The sequence below is a fragment of the Trichosurus vulpecula genome, chromosome 1, assembly GCF_011100635.1.
Source record: "Trichosurus vulpecula isolate mTriVul1 chromosome 1, mTriVul1.pri, whole genome shotgun sequence".
Lineage (NCBI taxonomy): Eukaryota > Metazoa > Chordata > Mammalia > Diprotodontia > Phalangeridae > Trichosurus > Trichosurus vulpecula.
In genome coordinates, this window is record NC_050573.1 from 226,087,216 (window position 1) to 226,108,890 (window position 21,675).

The following is a 21,675-nucleotide window of genomic DNA, read 5'->3' on the forward strand; positions in this document are numbered from 1 at the left end:
ATGCTTGGGGTAGACACCCCCCTAACTGATGGGTTTGAGGCATATTAGTTATCTCCAACCTGGTTAGCCTATTTGCCAAGACAGTTTTATCAGGGTGTGGCCACTGCAAATGCTACAGCTTCTTGGGTGAAGATAGACACCAAAGGTGAATGAGCAGCCTTGAAAAGGGCTCAGCAAGCCCTCAAATCAGAGGTGCTACGCCTCCCTGAACCCCTCCTACACTCCTTCTTCCAGGGCAAAGAGAAGAAAAAATTCAAGGACGTTAAAAAAATGTATCCTTACATACATTTCCAACTTTTCCCATTAGATTTTTCCCCAGTCAGCTTCCAGGAGGCAGCAGAAATACTTGTTACAAATGCTTGAAGAGGAGAATGTTGCTTTGCTTTTGTCTGTGAAATAGACTGACTCTGGGACAGAATCTAGGATGGGGAGAGAAAGGAGAATTTTCACTTCTGTCCTTGAAATGATGTATTATTTGTGTTCATGTTCATATAAAAAGAAAAGTAAACTTGGGAATTATTCAAATGTTGGTATTTTTAGAATTCTTATTCCTGGGAATCAGTAATGGGAGTGATGGGGTGCTTGGGTGCCTGTGCTTAGACTGCAGTTCCAAAATCACATCCAGTTCCAAAATCACATCTCTCCCTAACCTCAAAACACTGTCCCTAGCAGTTTCTCTCTAGCAAAACAGGACGGCATGCCCTAGCAAAACACTTATCTCTCTTCCTGATACAGTAGCCAGCTGTACCAATAGAATTTATTAGTTCAACTAGCTGTGTATGTGCTGAACTGGCTGTGTACTAGGTCATAGAGATATTTACTACTCACTGACCTATCATATGCATGCTAGACCTAGACATACGTATACTCCCTTACATTTATCTTGTCTAACAAGACATTGATGGGAGCAGCCTGGGTATTTCCCAGTCAGCCCTGTTAGTTGACTTAGTGACATTTCAGGCCTAAAACCACACCTCCATGTAGCCCCACTTTGGGCTATTTCCCAGTGAACTCTGGGTAAGATACCTGCACAATAGATACAAAAAGTACATATTCCTTTAAGGACTGACTACCCCTTAACCACTCCCTAATCCCACCCTGAATCACCTAATTAGCATATTTGGCTCCTGTTTTACTAAAGTTTAACCTATATAAACTTTACCTGTACCCCTGTAAGGTTGCAGGTTCCCTAAGAACTCTTGCCCGCTGAAAAGCATAATAAATCTTTGCCACCTTGACTTAAAGAATGCTTGAGATTGTGAATTCATTCCAGATGGCCCCAACCTTCTCCAGTACTTGGGTCCTTGAGGGGTACTCCCCCTCAAATACTCTGTTTAGCAATTCCAATCTTGGGGTTACTGAACCTCATCTCACCCTCAACAGGAATATTTTCAAAAGATCAAATGTGAACAACAAAAGCTGCAATTTACTATTTCTATAATGTATTCTTCCAATATTTACTGAAAATACAGTCTTTTCAGAGAACTTCAGTTCTATGACCAGATAGTCTACTGCTGATTACCAATTACTAGTTAGTTATTTAGGATTGAGACTGACTTTGGTAATGAAGAAATCCAAGGAAGTAAACACTGGGTGCTCACATCGCACACCAATAAGTGGAAAGACCAAATCAATTGGTCTGAGAACATATATCAAACATTTTGTCTCTGATGTGTTTATTACCTGAGACAAAAATATATTAAAGCATGATCTAATCAACAGATCTCTGCAGGGAGAGGAAACCAAGTTAGTAGTTACTTAGTCCAGGAGTGTTCTGGTAAATGTTTAACAACTAGCTATCTGGAAAAAAAAAATGTACGCATAAGAAACTTTTAAATTTTATCTGCATTAACATTTTCACCATCATTTTCTTAAGTCTAGACAATCAACAAAACAATAAATCAAGCCCTGTTTTGTAGCATTTGCCATCAGAGGTATAAATGATCACAATGAAAATTTAACAGTGGACTTAGCTCAGCCGGTATGAGCTGGCTGGAGCACAACACTGCATACATTTGTAATTACAATATTCAGAATATTGAGAGTGGGGTGAATGACAAAACACAGAATTCTTCTTGAGAATGTTGTTTTTGTTTTGTTTTGGAGATTGGGTCTTTGAAGTACAGGGGCTACTCATGAGCCCAACTCCACTATTAATCTGTATAGGAACTTTAATCTGCTCCATGTTTCTGAGCTGGGTCACTTGACTCCTCAAAAGCATTTTGCCACCCCCCCCTCACTCCTATGGGCTCACCATATTGGTGCCAGATTGAGTGTAAACATCTAATCAGCGTAGCCTACTAGGGCTCAAAACCCCAGAGCTCCAGCAATCCGCTATTTCCAACCACTCCAGTAGCAGGGCATGTTGATAAAATTGGTATAATGGAGTTTATAATTCGCAGTGTACTCTAGAAGAAAGAAAATGGGTTTGTTGGATAGCATTTTCAATGATTCTAAGCTGCTCCCTGATATAAAAAGCCTCTTTAAATTTAATTTAAAAAAATTTTTGAATATAACAAACACTAAATAAAATTAATATTTCCATATACACTGTAGAACAGAAGAAGGGAATTATACATGAAACTGGTAATTTATATTACATAGAATGTGTTAAAAAGTCATCTTTTGAATAACAGTATTCTCCTGGAGACACTATAAAGTTGCAAATCATGGAACACCATGATCTCCCAAGAATCAAAAGGCAATGGAGAGAGTCATGTGGAGGGCATAAATAGACTTCAAGAGTTATAATTAGGATAGGGCCCCTGGGTTTTTGCTACATAGTGCCAAAGTTTAAAGGGCATTGATAGCATTTATATTTCTTAAGCAGAAGGAAACAATTGAAAGTAGAACCTTGTTATTAAGAATTGTTTTAAAGAAAATGTCTCCAGGTGACTCAATTCTTTTTTAAAATTTTTTTTAAATTTATTTTTGAGTTTTAAATTTTCTTCCCCTCCTTCCCTGTCCCCCTCCCCAAGACTGTGTGCAGTCTGATATAGGCTCTACATATACATTCATATTAAACATATTTTCACATTAGTCATGTTGTAAAGAATTATAACCAATGGAATGAACCAGGTGGCTCAGTTCTTTAACATAGCAGTCACATTCTCAGGTGATCTCCAATTTCACCCCATCCCAACCTGCTCTCCATGGCAGTGTTCTTCCTAACAGGTGTCATGGTGGATGGAGCACTGGGCCAGGAGTCAGAAAGACTTGAGTTCAAATGCAACCACTTACTAGCTGTATGACCCTGGTAAGTAACTTAACTTCTGTCTGCCTTGGTATCTTCCTCTGTAAAATGGGGATAAAAATAGCATCGGCCTCCCAGAATTGTTGTGAAGATTAAATGGGGTATTTGTAAAAAGTGCTTACCAGAATGCTTGGCACATAATAGGTGAATAAGTAATGCTTTTTTTTTCCCAACACAAATCTTGCAATATACAGGAAATTTCTACCATAGAACACCCCACCCAGGACCTTTTTGTCCCAAGGTATGATGCTCACTCCACCGCCCCCCACCCATGCCCCCTTCAATTGAATTTCTCTTTAAGAGTTGTTTTGAATTCCATAGTATGTGCCCCAGAGTGCACTGAATGGTTGTGTCAGCCCCAAAATTATAGTTCTAGCTGAAGCCTGTTATCAGGGATGGTCTGTATGCAAAAAACATTGTAAACAATATCAAAGACATCACATGTCTGGTGTGAAAAGGAGGTAAGGTAGTCATGGAGTGAGAGTAAGGACATATGGACAATGCAAGTACTGTGGCATCTAGAGATTGTTAAAAAGATTTAGGTAAAGACATGGAAAGAATCAAAGAGGAGAAAGTGTAGATGACACCTACACTGGAAGAAGAGATTACCTACATCCAGGAAGTTGAAGATCCACGACATATTGGAACGTACATGTTTTGGATGCTTAACAGATATTTGTTGAACTGAATCAAAGGTGAATAAAAGCTTGATCTTCAGTCTACAAAGGAAGATGAAGTTGTTTGTTATTAGCATCTATGGTTATAATGAAATCAGCTCATGCCTAGAATCAAATGGGTGGAGCAGGAGATAGCACCGGATTTGGAGGGAGAGGACTTGGGTTCAGATTCCACCTTTGATGCTTGTTCACTTTTGTGTCCCTGGGCCAGTGACTTAATCTCTCTCAGCCCCAGTTTCTTCATCTGTAAAATAAATGGGTCAGACTAAATAAATCATCTCTGAAGTCCCTTCCAACTCTAAATCTGATCTTGCAGGGGGTCCTATTCTTACTAAATATAGGAGGATGACGTGATTGTCAGTCTACTATGGTATGTGCCTCAGATATCAAATACCTCTAAATGGTCAACAGAATGAGATGTGCAATTTGTGCCTTAAATTTCCTTTTTATTAGGATCCATATTTTGCTATGAAAATAGTTTATATAAAATCTAATAATGTACAGCATGTATGATCAGTAACTGGGTGGAAATTACAGAGGCAAATTTATGAAGGAAAAATTTCCTAACAAATAGAGCTATGAAAAAGTTAAATGGGTTACCTTGGGAGGAATTGGGCTTCCCTCCTCTAGAGGCCTACAAACACAGGCTTAGATGACCATTTATCAAATACATTGTGGCAGAGGTTCTTGTTCAAAAATGATCATGGTTTCAATATCCATTCTGGCTCTGGCATTCTGTGATTACATAATTAAAGTGGTACCAATTTAAGAACAAACCCCAAATGATCGGTTCATGCTATTTTTTTTTACATTTGGTATAATTTTCCATATTAGAATTGCAATGGATCTCAGAGTTTGTGTTGTCAACCCCCTAAGCAAATCATTAAACTCATCGAAAACATCTCCTATGATATTTTCTTGGAATTCAGTGAGGATATTTGAACATGAAAAGAACACGTAGGTTTCAATAGAGGACTAAGGATTTGGTCTCTAGAATTCTGTTACTCATGGGGCAAGAGAAGTGTCAGGTGTCAGTGGTTGTTACCTTCTGGTGTTCCCAAGATATCTTTATGGATATAGGTGGAGAAGGTTTATATGCTTTTAAACTATTCTCTATTGCTATTGAAATGTACAAAATGGTTCTATTTATTCATGTCACTGTATTTATGTAAATATGCACATAACATATATAACAATACACTAACCCAGAGCTGGGGCCAGACAGGCTGCAGCATTCACTTTCTACCTAGCCCCTTTAAGGAGACTCTAGTTTGTGACATATGTATTTGTGGTCCAGGTTCAGTCCTAGAGGAGCCTAGTCTCTAGGGAAAGGGGTCAAACTTTTGTCTCAGACTCTTTGGCACTTTATACCCCGCCTTTCACTTTGGAGATCTTAGGTGTGGTTCATATCAAGAGGAAGTAGAAAGGTAATCAATATACAATGTAAGTCAGGTTCAAGATAGCTATGTATTTCTTACAAACACACACACACACACACACACACAGAGTGTTTATCACAAGAAATTCATAAGTTTGAATTGACAAAGACTTAAAACAAGTGGAAGCAGTAACATAACTATTGTTAAAATCTCCCAAGTTACTTACAACATGAAAACCTAAAGTGGTTTCCAGGCTTTCTGAAGTGCAATTTCTTCCTTTACTTCAAACCATACCGACCAGCTCCCTCAGATTTCATGTTTTCTGGCATTTCAGGTCATGGCTTAATCATTTTCTCCTCCAAGAAGTGCTTTAGTTGCTGAACACTCCTCCTCCTTTCAGGTAACCGTTTGGTCACTTGTGCTCAGGAAAGAGACACAAAGGAAAGAAGAAGCATCCAGAGTTCCAAGCTCCAGCTTGTCTGATTGAACCCAATCATTTGCTATATGAAAACTTTCCAATATTTATGCCAGGATAGGAACAGGGCACCTGCCTCTCCCCAACCCTTAATGGGAAATGAAAGGCTGGAGATTCTTGTCATACATTCTAGAGATAGGTGGAGAGGGGAAGTCTCTTCTTTTAAAGCTTAGTAGTGTGTGCCTCTTCTTGTCTCAGTGACCAGTCCTCTTGGAGAACTATTATCTCTGTCATGAGATCAAGAGACTGACGAAGGGAACACTGTATCGTCTGAGGACCTCAGTGCTGAGCCACATGTGGCCAACCAGAAGCAGCCAGGGCATTCCTTTGTTCCACTGAGTGGTCCATCCACATGAATGATGAATGGGAGTGTACTCCAATTCAACTCCTTCTACATATGCATGTACATAAAATGGTTTAGAAAAGTTTTGCATTGCTTAGGTTCAAAGGCAACAAAAATTTCAGGCAAAATTTAAAAATCAGCTACTTTGGAAAATTGATTATCCAGTTTGGCTCTCTACATCAGCCCTATTGCTATTCCTCATGTTCCATACTCAATCTCCTTTCCATGCTTTAGTGCAGGCTTTTCCTCATGCCTTTCTTCATCTCTGACTTTAGAATCTTTATCTTCATCTAAACTTAGCTCAAATGCCACATGCATGAGGCATTTCCTGATCCCCCAGCTGCTAGTGTCTACCACCTCTCCCAATCTATGTATCTTATTTAGTCTTTGTAAATATTTATATGTGTACATGTTCTTTCCCTTAATAGATTGGAATCTCCTTGAGGGCAAGGAGCTTGGCTTTGTACCTCCAACATATAGTATGTGCCTGGCACATGGCAGGTTTTCAACAAATATTTATTGATTTTACAAGATAATTGCTTAATTTTCCACTGTATTTTACTATTATTAACACACAAATATAAATTTGGCTCACAAATATAAGCAAAAATTATGGAAATTACTGAAATTTTCACTTTCCTAGAGATGTTTTATTTTAGAAACTTTTCTTCTGTTATGATTGCATTTTTGGTCAGAAGATACCTTAGAGACCATCTATATCAACCACTGTTATTGCTTCATTAAAGGCCCCTTAGACTGTTTATCTTGCACTGTGGAATAAACCATCAGCATTTGTAACAAATGCAGGCATTTTGCACAACAAAAAAGGAATAAGTGTGATACAGCAGAATTGGTCCTGGATTTTGAGCCATAGGACCTGAATTCAAATCTCAGCTCTGCCATTTACCTTTTCAATCTTGTGCCAGTTAGATAATCACTGTGGACTTAAGTTTACTCATTTGTGACATAAACACACATCTGTGTTGGACTGGATGAATTCTAAGATCCTTTCCATGATTAGATTTATAGTTGTATGTCTAACTCAAAATTTTGTGCATCACATTTGAATTAGTTTTCTTTTTTCTAGTCTTTTTCTTTTATTTTTTATTATATTTTATTTTTAATTTATGTAATAAAACAAGCATTTTCATTACATAGTACAATGACAAAGATGATTGCACATGACACGGCAAATCTACTATGTTCAACTTGCTGTTCCTGTCAAATATACAGCAAAATTATCATGTATATTTCTTTTTTTTCTTCCCTCCCCCCACACTGCCCTAGAGATGGCTACCATTAGACACAAATAGGTATATATAGATGTAAAATTATTCTATACATACTTCTGGATGCTGATAGCGTCTTTCTTCATATGTCCTTCATAATTAATCTGGGCATTTGTAACAGTCAAAATACCTTATTTGTTCAAAGTCGTTCTTAAAATAATATTGCTGTTACTATATACAATGTTCTCTTGGTTCTGTTCATTTCACTTTACATTATTTTGTGCAAGTCTTTCCATATTTTTCTTAAATCATTGAGGTAATTATTTCTTATAGCACAGTAGTATTCCATCTCAATCTCAATGCTATGCTGAGGATCATAATGAATTAACTTTCAAAACACCAGAAGAGGCTGTCATTTTGAGGAACCTTAAGGAGAAACTTTTTAAAAATTGAAGAACTCCTTTAAAGAATCCTCTAATTTATATCTTTTAAAAATATCAGCCTTTATATAAAGTAATTGCTTATTTTTTTTTAGCAAATGCTGTGCTGAGGACCATAATGAAATAATAAACAGCAGATTAAGAAGACTCCTCTTGCAGAAGTGGACCCAAGGGATTTGGACTTGTGGTGAATTTCAGTGAACTCCTGGAGGAGGAGTTATCCTGACCTAGAACTAGGACTCATATTGCTAGAAGTGAAGGAAAGAGAGAATGGAAGAATGAATAGGTAGGCCTTATTGTATTGGAGTGTTGTTTGTTTGATGCTTTTAAATGGAATATCTGAATTTATTAAGAACCACAACATAATCTACTCTTTTTTTCTTACCAAATGTAGGAAAAAAATGTGATTGTCAATCTACTTCCGACTTGTAGTCCAGATGATAAATATCTCAACGTTCAACAGAATAAAATGCGCAATCTATGCTATTAATTTCCCTTCTATCAGAATGCTTATTTTGTTATAAAATAGCTTCCAATACTACCTACTAAGAATACCACAACCTTAAGGAAAGATCTTTTGGATTTTCTTGGAGGTGTTAATTTTAATTTTCCATTCCACTTGTCCACTTGAAATACTTATCACAATGTCAGTTGAGCATTAAGACAAACAATTTGGTTATGCCACAAAATAGCTGATAACAGCTAGAGTTGGCTGTGCTTTTTCAGTCAAGAATAAGAACTACAAGAAATATTTTGTGAACTGTAACTAAAACATGGCAAAACGGGTAAAACTATTAGTATATGGCATTTATATAGCACTCTAAGCTTTGTATACATGTTCTCATTAGAACACCAGAACAACCTCTCTTGAATTTGCATTTTTCAAAGGTAGAAAATGAAGATTCAGGAGGTTATCTGGTTCATCCAAGGTCATGCGGATAGCAAGTATCAGTCAAGATTTGGACCCGGTTCTTCTGGTTATAAATTCTCATGCTCTAGATATTTAACAGTAGTGATAATACATTGTGCTGCAAGTCTAAGAGTGATTATCTATGACAATCACTGCTCTGCTACATAATTTCAACAGGACAATTTGCATTAGATACTTTATATTAAATTCTGTAGATAAATCCTATAGATATGTTGTAACACATTGAAGATTATTTACAGAGATATTAAAAGCAATTTCATGTTTTATAAAGCAATATACTATTCTCCTACTAAAGTCCTACTCTACTCCCTCCCTGTGCTATGGAGGTGCCCTTGGGCTCCTGAAGACTGTGACAATGTAGTACAAGCTCTGACAGGTACTACTATTATGCTGGAAAAACTTAAATTTATAGGCCCAGTAATATGCTATATGTCTCTTAAATGTGGAGAGTTATCACCAGGTTGACTACAGGGTGATGAATTTTTGGCCAACGAGACTCCCAAAGATCATCTACTAAATTAAGAGGGATTGGAAGTCTACCGCACTGATGAAATTACAGAATCTTGATGTATAATGTGCATGATTATACTTTATTAGATCTGTGGTCACAGTGATATGGACACTCTCATCAACAATGAAGACTACCAGATATCCCTAGGGGGCTCAGGGAGGACAAGCACCTCTAGTGTGAGGGCCTGTTGAGCCCTCTTCAGGGCTACTCTTCCACCTTTGGTGTCCACCTATCACCCAAATCTCACCTGTGGCTCCAAGAAGCTACAGCATTGGCAGCAGCCACACCCTGGTAAAACTGTTTTGGTAGATGGGCTAAACCAGGTTGAGGGTGACCAAAGGGCTTCAAATCTGTCAGTAAGTTAGGGGGATGTCTACTGCAAGCATATGAAGACTTTCCCCAGCAGAATGTGCAGATGAGAACAATTTGTTCTAATGGCCACGAAGGCTGCTGAAGCAGGTGCTGTGGAGCACTTAGAGCTTGTTTAGGCATCAAAGACGTCAAGGTCATCCACTGAATTCCAGGCCATCACCAGTCATGCTGACTTTTGTCTTGCCACTGGACTTTGATGACTGGAAGAGAGAGTGAGCTTGATGGCTTTGTGCCTCACTTAAATCCAATTCATTTACAAGTCATCACCCTGTGATTCCATTGGTCCTCTTTGAAAATGAAGGATGAATACCTTATTATCACATGTGACTTTGTCTATATCCTCACATAGTTACTCTATAGGAATCACAGAATTTTCACAGTTGGAAGGGGTATCAGTAGCAATGTAGTCCACTCATACCTGAAAGGAATCCTCACTATTCCATAACTGATAATTCACCATGCAGTCTCTGCTTAAAGTCCTTCAAGGAGGTGGGAACTCACTACTTCTTCAGGCAGCCCACTTCACTTGTGAACCACTCTTATTATTAGGAAGTTCTCCCTAATATCATGCCTTCTGCCTCAAAGTACCTCTTTGTAACATCTACTCATTGCCACTGGATCTGTTCTCTAGGGACAAACAGTACTCAAATACTTGAAGACAGCTATTGTGCTCCCAGCTCCCCAAATCTCTTCTTCTCAAGGCTAAGCATTTTCTATTCTTTCAATGAATTCTCATCTGCCTTGACGTTAAGGCCCTTCACCAGTCTTATTACTGTCCTATGCATACTCTCCAACTCATCCATATCCTATGGTACCAAGAACTGAATGTGCTACTCTAGGTAAGGTCTTTTGAGGACAATACAGAATGTCATCATCTCCTTGTTTCTAGAAGGAGTGCCTCACTTAAAGCATCCCAAGATGGCATTTCTTGTTTTTTTTCTTTTTGGCTGCCACTAGGCTGCTAACTCATATTGCATTTATAGTGCACTAAAGCTCCCTCCTCAAATCTTTTTCGTACTGCTATTTAACCATACCTATCCCATTTTGTTTGTGTGAAGAGGAAGACTTTACATTTATCCTTACTGAATTTTGTCTTAATACATGCCTCTTAATTTTTCCCTCTTCAGCTTGCTGAGATCCTTTAGGGTCGTAACTCTTTGATCCAGCATATTATCCATCCCTGCCAGCTTTTTGTCCTCCGAAAATCTGATAAACATGCTATCTTTGCCGTGATTCAAGTCACTGATAAAAAAAGTTCAACAGGATCAACACAGATTCTTAGGGTGTTCCACTGGAAAATCCTGTTATTGAACTAGCTTTGAATCCATCTAATTACAGTGTCATTTAGTCCATTTCTTTCCATCTTCTTTACAAGAATGATATATATTATCAAAAGCTTGACTAAAATCTAAGTTAAACTATCTACAGCATTATCACCCTCTACCAATTTAGTAACCCCATCAAAAAAAAAAAAAAAGGAAAGTCTGACATGACCAGTTCGTGATAAAGTGAATGTGTTGGGATTTTCCCCTAGGTCATTTAATATTTATGAGGACGTCAAGAAATTACGTGGGTTACTCATCAGTTGTTTCTTGGTCTTACTATATAACTGCCTCAGCAGTTATCTGGTTATCTCTGAGGCCAATCAGTAAGTGAAAGATCTTTCCTGACCATTCAAGAGGCCTCAGGTGGAGCCAATTAAGGGAGGCTTGATTAGAGGCAGGCCCACACCTTTGTGAGGCCAAGTAATGATTAAAGACCTTTCCCACCCACTCAATAGACCTCAAGTGGGGCCAACAAAGGAAGGCTTGATTAGAGACAAGCCTGCTCCCTTTACTTACTAGGCAACGGGCCTCAGGCCCACATTCTTTTGATGATTGGGCGTGAGGCTCTAGGGCTCTAAAAAGAGTATAAATACCCAGAAGGTAGCCATAGAACTCAGAATCTGCAGAGAGCTCAGAGACCAGAGAGCTGCAGAATTGAGAGCAGCAGAACAGAGAATTCAGAAGTCAGAAAAGAATCGAGGATTCAGAGTTGACAGAGCTACAGAAGAGAGTGCTGAGTGGAAAGTGGAAACCTGGGAGCTTCAGAGAATGGAGAGGGGAGAGAATGCAGGCAAGCAGACAGGATTCCTGAGTGATTGTTTGTGGAAAGGCCCTAGCAGTGGGGGAAAGGTTACAGGATGACTTGGTTCCTTGCTATAATACTGTGTTATAATTTCCTTGTTGCCACATTGAGATGGGCTTACTGGTTTTGAATATAATTACTACTATATCCAGTTGGGGTTATTGGTCTTGGGATTGGATACTCTGGTGTTTAAATAAATGTTATACTTCCTCTGCCTTCTACCTAAAGAGTTTTTCAAACTTTGTGATTCTGAACCATTCAGGAATGTTCATGGTCATCTTCGAGGTCATGAATCTTGCCTTACTGTTATGTTATCCAGCTTTGATATTTCTGTGCCACTTATTGCATGGAATTCATCATTGGTAGTGTATGACAAGTCTATTTATACCCACTGTATGTTTCTCCACTTTCCTTTGGTGACCCACAACGTGGACTATTTGAAGATTTTGGCATTAATAACAATATTGATTGTTAAAAGAATATTGATATTAAAAGATAGATTTCTGTTTCAGGGAGAAGCTTAAGGCATTTAAATGTGCTATACAAATCTCAAATGCACTCCTGCCTGCTCCTTTCCTAATGTTTAATTCTGGGCCCAGTTCATTGTCCATGTGTAGACTTTTTCTAAGATAAATAAACACACATACATATGCATGTACACATACATGTACACAGATATACGAACATCTTCATATAAGTATGCATACAAGTATATGGACATACTTTTATACATGTATGTATGCCTCTGTAGGCATATGGATATAGGATTTATTTTTTATTAATACATATTATATACTTTAATTTTATAGGTTATATACACATATAACTTATTCATTGATAGACCAGTTCAACAGGTTGTCCATCCTAGTCCATATCTTGATTGAGTAAGCATTCTCTAAATACTTAGTTTTTCCTGTGTGGATTGCCAGGTTGAAGTCTCTAGGTGGTCTGGAAGTTTGAGAAGCACATTTAGGAGGCTCTGTAGGGTTCTAGGACTTGAAGCACACAGTACAATTGCACCTGGAAATAGGAGCATTAGGAGGATGTCACCATTTACAAGAAATCCTCTATCATATGGACTTTGGGGTTTATTGAACACAAATCTGCTATGAGCAATAGCTTCTAGGTCTTGCTTACATTGCCTACTCTGTTGATCAACTTTTCTGTTTAACAGGTATCAGGTAATTTTGATGAATAATGTCATAATGGCATTTATAATCTGATTTAATCCTCACAACAACCTTTGGAGGTAAGAGCTACTATTACCCCCATTTTATGGAAGAGGAAAGTGAGGAAGAGAGAGTGGTTAAGTGCCTTGTCCATGATCACAGAACTAGTAAGTATCTGGGGAAGAATTTGAACAGGGATCTTCTTTACTCCAAGTCCAGCATCCTATGCCACCTAGCTGGATGCTTCTAATTAGTGCTTTATAATATAGGTATCTAGTAATGATAGGTCTGCCTTTAGTTCTACCCTCCCCCCATTAATTCTCTTGACATTCTTGATGCTTTATTCACTCAGATGTATTCTGCCAGCCTTTTTAGTAATTCTGCATGAATTAGTGAAAACAATGGTAGTTTGGTTTATATAACACTATATAAATCAATTTATGTACAATAAATAAAAACAATAACAATTAACAAATATAATCATAATAATAAATAACAATAAATAAAGCAAGTAGGACTGGACCTGTGTTTTCATTTGTTTTTTTCTCCACTTAATAGTATTTTATTTTTTTCCAATTGAATGAAGGATAGTTTTCAACATTCACTTTTATAAGATTTTGAGTTCCAAATTTTTTCTCCCTCTGTCCTTCCCCTCCCCAAGATGGTAAGCAATTGGATATAGGCTATATAGGTACAATCATATTAAAGATATTTCCACATTAGTCATGTTACGAAAAAAAAAATCAAAACAAGGGAAAAGCCATGAGAAAGAAAGAGAGAGAAAATGGTATGCTTCTATCTGCATTTAGATGTCTTATTTCTTTCTCTGGATGTGGATAGAATTTTCCATCATGAGTCTTTTGGAATTATCTTGGATTATTGTATGACTGAAAGGAGCTAAGTCTATCAAAGCTGGTCCTTGCACTATGTTACTGTTACTGTGTACAATGTTCTCCTGGTTCTGCTCACTTCAGTCAGCAACAATTCACGTAAGTCTAGGTTTTTCTGAAATTTGCCTGCTCATCATTTCTTATAGAAGAATAGTATTCCATTACATATATATATATATCACAACTTGTTCAGCCATTCCCCAATTGATAGGCATCCTCTCAAATTCCAATTCTTTGCTACCACAAAAAGAGCTGCTATGAATATTTTTGTACATATGGGTCCTTTTTCATGATGTCTTTGGGATATAGACCTAGTAGTGGTATTGCTGGATCAAAGGGCATGTACAGTTTTATAGCTCTTTGCACATAGTTCCAAATTGCTTTCCAGAATGTTTAGATCAGTTCACAACTCCACCAACAATACATTAGTGTTCCAGTTTCCCCACAACTTCTCCAATATTTATAATTTTCCTTTTTTATCATATTAGCCAATCTGATAGGTATGAGGTGGTACCTCAGAGTTGTTTTAATTTGCATTTCTCTAATCAATAGTGATTTAAAGCATTTTTAATATCACTATAGATAACTTTAATTTCTTCATCTGAAAACTGCCTGTTCATATCCTTTGACCATTTATCAATTGGGGAATGACTTGTATTCTTAAAAATTTGACCCAGTTTATATAAATTTTAGAAATGAGGCTTTTATCAGAGACACTGGCTGTTAAAATTGTTCCCCAGCTTTCTGTTCTCCTTCTAATCTTGTTTGCATTGGCTTTGCTTTTGCAAAACCTATTTAATTTAACGTAATCAAAATTATCCGTTTTGCATTTCATAATGTTCTCTATTTCTTGTTTGGTCATAAATTCATTCCTTCTCCATAGATCTGACAGGTAAACTATTTTTTGCTCTCCTAATTTGCTTTTGGTATCACCCTTTATGTCTAAATCATGTACCCATTTTGACCCTATCTTGGTATAGGGTGCAAGATGTTGGTCTATGCCCAGTTTCTGCCACACTATTTTCCAGTTTTCCCAGTGGTTTTTGTCAAATAGTGAGTTCTTATCTCAGAAACTGAAATCTTTGGGTTAATCAAACAGTAGATTACTATAGTCATTGAGTATTGTGTCTTGTGTATTCAACCTATTCCATTGATCCACCACTCTACTTCTTAACCAGTACCAAGTGGTTTTGATGATTGCTACTTTATAATATAGTTTTAAATCTATTATGACTTTTTAAAAAAACATTTCCTCCCCTAAATTTCCTTGATATTCCTGACTTTTTGTTCTTCTGGATGAATTTTATTATTTTTTTCTACCTCTATAAAATAATTTTTGGTTGTTTGGTATGGCATTGAATAAATAAATTTAATTTAGGTAGAACTGTCATTTTTATTATATTAGCTTGACCTACCCATGAGCAACTGATATTTTTCCAATTATGTAGATCTGACTTTAATTGTATGAAAAGTATTTTGTAATTGTGTTCATATAGTTCCTGGGTTTGTCTTGGCAGATGGAATCCCAAATAAGGACTGGACTGTGATTTCATTTGTATAGGGAATTCCTAGATGAGGAAACTTCCTCACAATGTAGGTCAGTATCCTTTCTGCAGCTTAGAGTCTTAGAGAGTTGTCTGTAACATGGATAGGGTAATTGACTTGATCAGGGTTACACAGCCAGTATCTATCTGAGATAGCATTTGAACTCAGATCTTTCTGGCTCTTTGCCCAGTTTTCTATCCTCCACATCATGCTACCTCTAAATTGATGTCCTATCATAATATTTATCATACTGGCATGGCCTGACCAATTGTTCTCTATTTATAAAAATAATGTTTTATTTTTGTATTCATACAAGTTCTGAGCTGTCTTGGTAGGTTACTTTCCAAATATTTTATGCATTTGTAGTTATTTTGAAGAATTTTTCTCCTAATTCTTCTTGATGGATTTTTTTTTAGTAGCATAAACATTAACTGATGGTTTTATGAATTCATTTTGTATTCTCTTCACTGAAATTTTTGTTTTGACTTCTAAAAAATAGAATCTCTGGGGCCAGCTAGGTGGTGCAGTGGATAGAGCACTAGCCCTGGAGTCAGGAGGACCCAAGTTTAAATTTGGCCTCAGACACTTACTAGCTGTGACCCTGGGCAAGTCACTTAACCCCAATTGCCTACCTTCCCCTCAATAAAATAAAGTAAAAATAGAATCTCTGGGATTCCCTATGTAGCACAGGCTCTGTGGTTTACTTTCCTAATCTCTCACTGGTTCTAAAAGGATGAGTCCTCAGCAGGTAGCTGGCTACTACTCCCATTAAGGTTCTATGGATAATTGTTAGGGGCATTGTAGGAATGGGATAATGTTGCTGTTTTAACAACCCAGCTAGCAGCTTCTGTGAGGGCGTAAGATGCACCCAGGATGCTGCTGGGACGCTGGAAAAGCACAGGTTCTTTTTATCTGCTTAAACAAGGAAAGCACGGGGAAAGGTTGACCAGCTTACTTTAATCCAGCATTCACTTAGCATACAGACAACAATCATTTAGTTCAGGGGAAAATGCCAGCATTCAGTTAGCATTCAGTTAGTTCAGGGGAGCATACAGACAAGCATCAAGAGACAGACCAAATACAGATTCATTGACTTACTTCAGGGGAAAAAACCAGCACCCTGAGGTTTAAAACATTCATTTAGTTCGGGGGGAAAAACAAACCAGCACCCCGAACGTCAAAACCAAAATACAAACAAGTTACAAATATCAACAGACAGACCCAATACAATTCATAGTTACCAACATCTGGGCTCGGCCCGAGAGCAAGGGCTGGCCCAGAGTCACGCTTGCTTGCCACTGCTCCCATACCAACCGGAAAAGGAAAGAGAGAGCTTCAAGCTGTCCTCTCCCCTCTTATAGAGTTTTTGACATCATCAAGCACCGCCTGAATGACCAGGGCCGATTGGTTCTTGACTTGGCCCCTCCCCCTAGCGTAGACCAGGTTCTGGAGCTAACACCTCCCCTCAGCCAGCCCCATGACTCATCACACAGGAAGTTGTCTGCTTCCTGGAATGCTCTTTGGGCTTCCTGTCCCGGAAGAGCAAGCCACAGTGTCCAGAGGCTCAATGAGGTAAGCTGAGTCATTCAAAGAAAACAAAGGCCATTCTGGTTACAGTTGCTCACAACTCCCCATCAGCTTTGTTCCCCTCAATATCATTTATGTATTTAACACCTTTTTAAAACCAATTACCCAATTAACATCAATTAACTTTTACAAAGAAATATTTACTAAGAAGGTAAGAGTACGGACTGAAATATAACAATGTTCCATATTGGGACCTCTGTCTTTCCTCTACATACCTTGGTCCCTCGGGAGAGTGGACTCAAAATGGTTGCTATAAAACATTCCCGCCTCCCCTCCCCGTGAAATCTTTTTTCTCACTTCTTAGAGTCCCTACCAAGTTTACTTCTGGATATAGTCAGTCCTAGTGTATCCAATAGATGGGTCACTCTTTAGATTAGGTGGGGGTGGCTCCTTGCTGAGATGGGTGAGGCAGTTCACTACTTGTGTCTGATTCCTCATCAGACTTGGCTATGGCAGCTGTAAGAAGATCCTGCTACAGAATCTAGTTGCTGGTTATCTATTCCTCCCACATTTCAAAGCTCACAAGATGGTACACTGGTCTGTTACATCTCCAGAAACTCATTTGCCTAAGATTAGGAGAGAATGAGACACAATAGAGGCAGATGAAATAGACACACAACATGTTGAAGGACATATGGCGGCCAGGTGGGGAGATATGGCAGCCTATTGCTGCCTCTAGTTTTTCCCCCACCTGGGGGCCCACAGAATTTCTTTCTCCTCATTTGGAAAAAAAAAAGAGATAATTTGTTTGTTTGCAATTTTTGTATGTACACTGAACTCTGGCTCAGCAAATGACAAAAAGGTTTCTTTTTAAAAACTTCTGCATCACAGTGCAGTAGGTTCCATCATTGAATGGAAATCAGTAGTTGCATTGCTTTCATAGACTCAAGAAAGTCAGGACTTCATATATTCTGATGATTTTATTAGTAATCTCATTTTAATTTTCATTCTTTGTGCAGTACAGAAAAAAATGAGAGGTATGATGTTTGCAAGTTTGTGGAGTGGCTTGTATCCTACTAAGAACTTCATTGGTCTTGTCAACCCTACACTGTAAAAAAAGTTCCTCATGCATTTGTTGCATATTTTCATTGTTTGCCTTTAAAACTCAAGTCTTATGTTGCAATTATGCCCCCAAAGTATAGTGCAAGTCCTTTGGGCTCTAAGACCAAGTGCACAAAGTCAGTGATGAGGCTTAGTGAGAAAATAAAGGTGTTAGGTTAACATGGTGCAGGAATGTCTGCAGCTGCTATTTGTGAGTTTGGTGTTAATTAATCCAGGAGTTCTTATATCCGCGAAGAAGAGGAAAGATTACAGTTTTGGGTGGTTGCAGGAACCTATTCTCCCCATTTCCCATAGGTTCAATGTGTCAACATTTGCATTTTTGACTTTTGTGCCATTTTCTAGGAATGTTCTCCTTGCAAAATTTGAAGAATGACTATTAAGTTGGAGACAATCAGAAGGTGCCTGTTTAATTGGGAGGGAAAGGCCTACTCCATCATATTTCTGGAAGTGGGTCCACTAAGCCTCCATGTGATTATTGCACACACCCTAAGGGTTAGTCTGTCATTGGTCAGATCTCCCATTATATCCAAGTAAACCACAATATCATTTGTAAGTGCAGATAATTTTGCCTCATCATTGCCTATTCACATTTTGGGGTTGTTTTTTGATTTTTAGATTTCACAGAGTAACATAATTTGAAAGATATAAAGAACCTTAGGAGCCATCTAGGTCGACTCAAACCCCAAAGGAAGTCATACTACAGACAGTTCTTGCTTTATGTAAATTTGCATTATGCAAATTCAACTTTATGTAAAGAATTCTGAAAGAAATTTGCATTCTAAAAAACCCCCCACCTTTGTTTAACTGTAGTGTATAGTATTGTGCTCCAGTTCTCAGCTCCAGCTCCTACTCCCTCCCCTGAGCACTCACTCAGCAGCCTGCTACCCCTTCACCAAAAAACAAATGAACAAAGACAACTAACAAAAAAAACCCTCCAAGTGAAAGCAGAAGAATGGACAAATGCCACAGTTGCAGGATGGGGGCTTGCCTTAAGACCTCCATCGGGAGAAAGGAGACCTTTGCTCCACTCTGCCCACTTGCCCAAGTGTCTCTCAACAACCTCATTTTTCTTCCCTTTGCGCAGCCCCTTCCCCCTTGCTTATCCTCTCCTATATGTATCAGCCCCCACATGTCTGCCCCACCTTCTTCATCTCCTGGTCAAGCCCCACACTGACTGGGCCTCAGCCTCTGGTATTGCTTCTTCTGCTCTCCCTTCTGTCCCCAGTTCCCACATGTATTTGAATCGTGTACCAGTCCCTTCTTCCATGGACATGCTGAGTCCTCTTCCTGTCTAGTTCTCTTCCTCCCTCCCGCACGTAAAGGCAAATTGCATTAAAATTGCTTTACACAGAGGTCTTCAGGAAGTTCCACTTATGTAAAGTGAGAAATGTCTGTATGATATACTCAACAAGGGATCATCCATCCTCTGATTGAGAGGAGAAAGGGAACCTACCACCTCTGGAACCCTTCCTCGACTATATCAAATAATATTGATGAGGGTTTGGGGTGAGGGGTGCTCAACACCCCAAAGTACCGACACACCGGGTCCTGCCGAAAGAATTCGACTCAAGCCTTCTCAGCCAAGGGAAAAGATAAAGTTTATTAAGAGTTAGCCAAATAGGCCTGCCCCAAGACATCCTCTTGCAACACCTGTAAGGAAAGCGGAACAGACCAATCTGAGCTAGATTGGATCTGACCACCTTCATGGAGGCAAGATGGAGATTATATACACAAAGGTTGTGGGAGGGATTGAGGGGTGGTCTGGAGTGACCAGAGGAGGGGTCTAGGGAGGGACTTAAGAAGGAGTCTAAGGAGGAGCTTGAAGGGACTGGGATGAGGTCAGACTCCAGGGTGGGGGAAATAGCTGAAGGCTATATGGAAATGACAGACCATAAAGGGCTGGGGTAACAGAGCTAGGGTATAGATATTTTGATCAGGATTAAGGATGGGAAACAGGATTAAGGGTGGGAAACAGCTGGACAATAGAGGACTGGGCAAGGTAGGCATTTGGGCTTAATGGTTATAGCCTCAGGCCAAGGCCAGGTCGAGTGGGAAGATTCAAGGAGAGTTCAAGGGTGCAAGGGGTTCCCAGAGACTGTGCCCTCATCAATATCATTGACAATGAACAACCTTGCTTTACCCCAGATCTTACTAAAAAGACTTGTAGTGTTCCTCTGTTATAAATCTGATAGCTCTTGGCTTTATCATTTATTTTCAAAAATGGAATATATGAGTACAGTTTTCAAAGCAATTCAATTTCAAATGCTGAGAAGAACACATAAGTGTTCTGTCGGGGATGTGGATTCATAGATGCATTTCACAGAATCTAAGAACTAGAGGTCATTTAATCAAGTCTCTTGCCTGATTACAATAGGTTATCCTTACACAGAGATCTGTATTCACCATATCACTCAATCCTCACAATAGCTCTTTTAGTTAAGTACTATTAGTATTATAATTTCTATTTTATATATGGAGAAGTGAGACTCAAGAATTCAGAGGCCTGACCAAAGCCACACCCCTAAGTGCCAAAATCAAGAAACTCAAATAAGTATTTACCAGTTGTTGTTCAGTCATATCTAACACTTTGTGATCACATTTGGGATTTTCTTGTCAAAAATTCTGGAGTGGTTTGCCATTTTCTTCTCCAGTTCATTTTACAGATGAAGAAACTGAGGCAAATAGGATTAAGTGACTTGCCCAGGGTCACACAGCTAGTATGTGTCTGAGGCCAGATTTGAACTCAGGAAGATGAGTCTTCCTGACTCCAGGCCTTGAACTCTTAGAAAATTAAACTAGATGCTAAATTGTAGTGGACTGCTTTCTAAGTGCTTCATTTAAGAACAAACTAAATGACCACTGTTTGAAATACTGCAGAGAGCAATATTGATAGCAAGTAAGTGTAGGCACAAAACACCATTATCTAAGACTACCTTTAAAAATCTGTTTGTAATAGGCATATTAATATAACAAAAGGGAAGAAAAATTCATTGCCAATAACTACATTGTGGGAGCAGGGATAAGAAAAGACACTGTGTTTGAAGTCTGAAGGCCTCATTTCCAGCTGCGTGACCTTGGGCAAGTCTCTCCTCATCTATGGGCTTTCGTTTTCTGCTCAGTAAAATGAAAGGGTGAGCATTATTTTACATGACCTTTAAGTTCCCTTGAATGATAAAACCCTGGATTCTAGGGAAGAGGTAGAGGTAGGGGCTAGTAGGGAAAGGGGAGGAGGCTGAGGTCCCCGCCCCTGACTCCTCCCCTTTCCCGCCCAGGTAGTTTCTGGCTTCTTCATCTCCATGGCAACGATGTGGCGACTAACGGAAGCCCACTACCGTGAGTGCCTCACGCTTAGACTGCTGGCCTCTCTGTTCCTCCTCTGCGCTCCTTAGTCTTGGGGTAAGTGGAGGATGGGCCGAGCAACCCTTGACGTCCGGCATCTTGGACTGACAGTGTCCTGCATTCGCCCTGTCCTTTCTCGGCGCGCTGAGGTTGGGGATGGAGGGGCAGAAGGTCTCAGTCTCTGAGCACTTGGAACCGAGCGCTTTGAACCCAGAAGGGTGGAGAGCGCGCGCCCCTAGCCCCAAACTGCCCCTTCCTTGCCCCTTCCTACAGTCCCTCCCTCCCCCACAGTGGCTGGTAGAGCTCAAGGCCCTTCTGCTTTGTGCCTAGCACCTGTTCAGTAGAC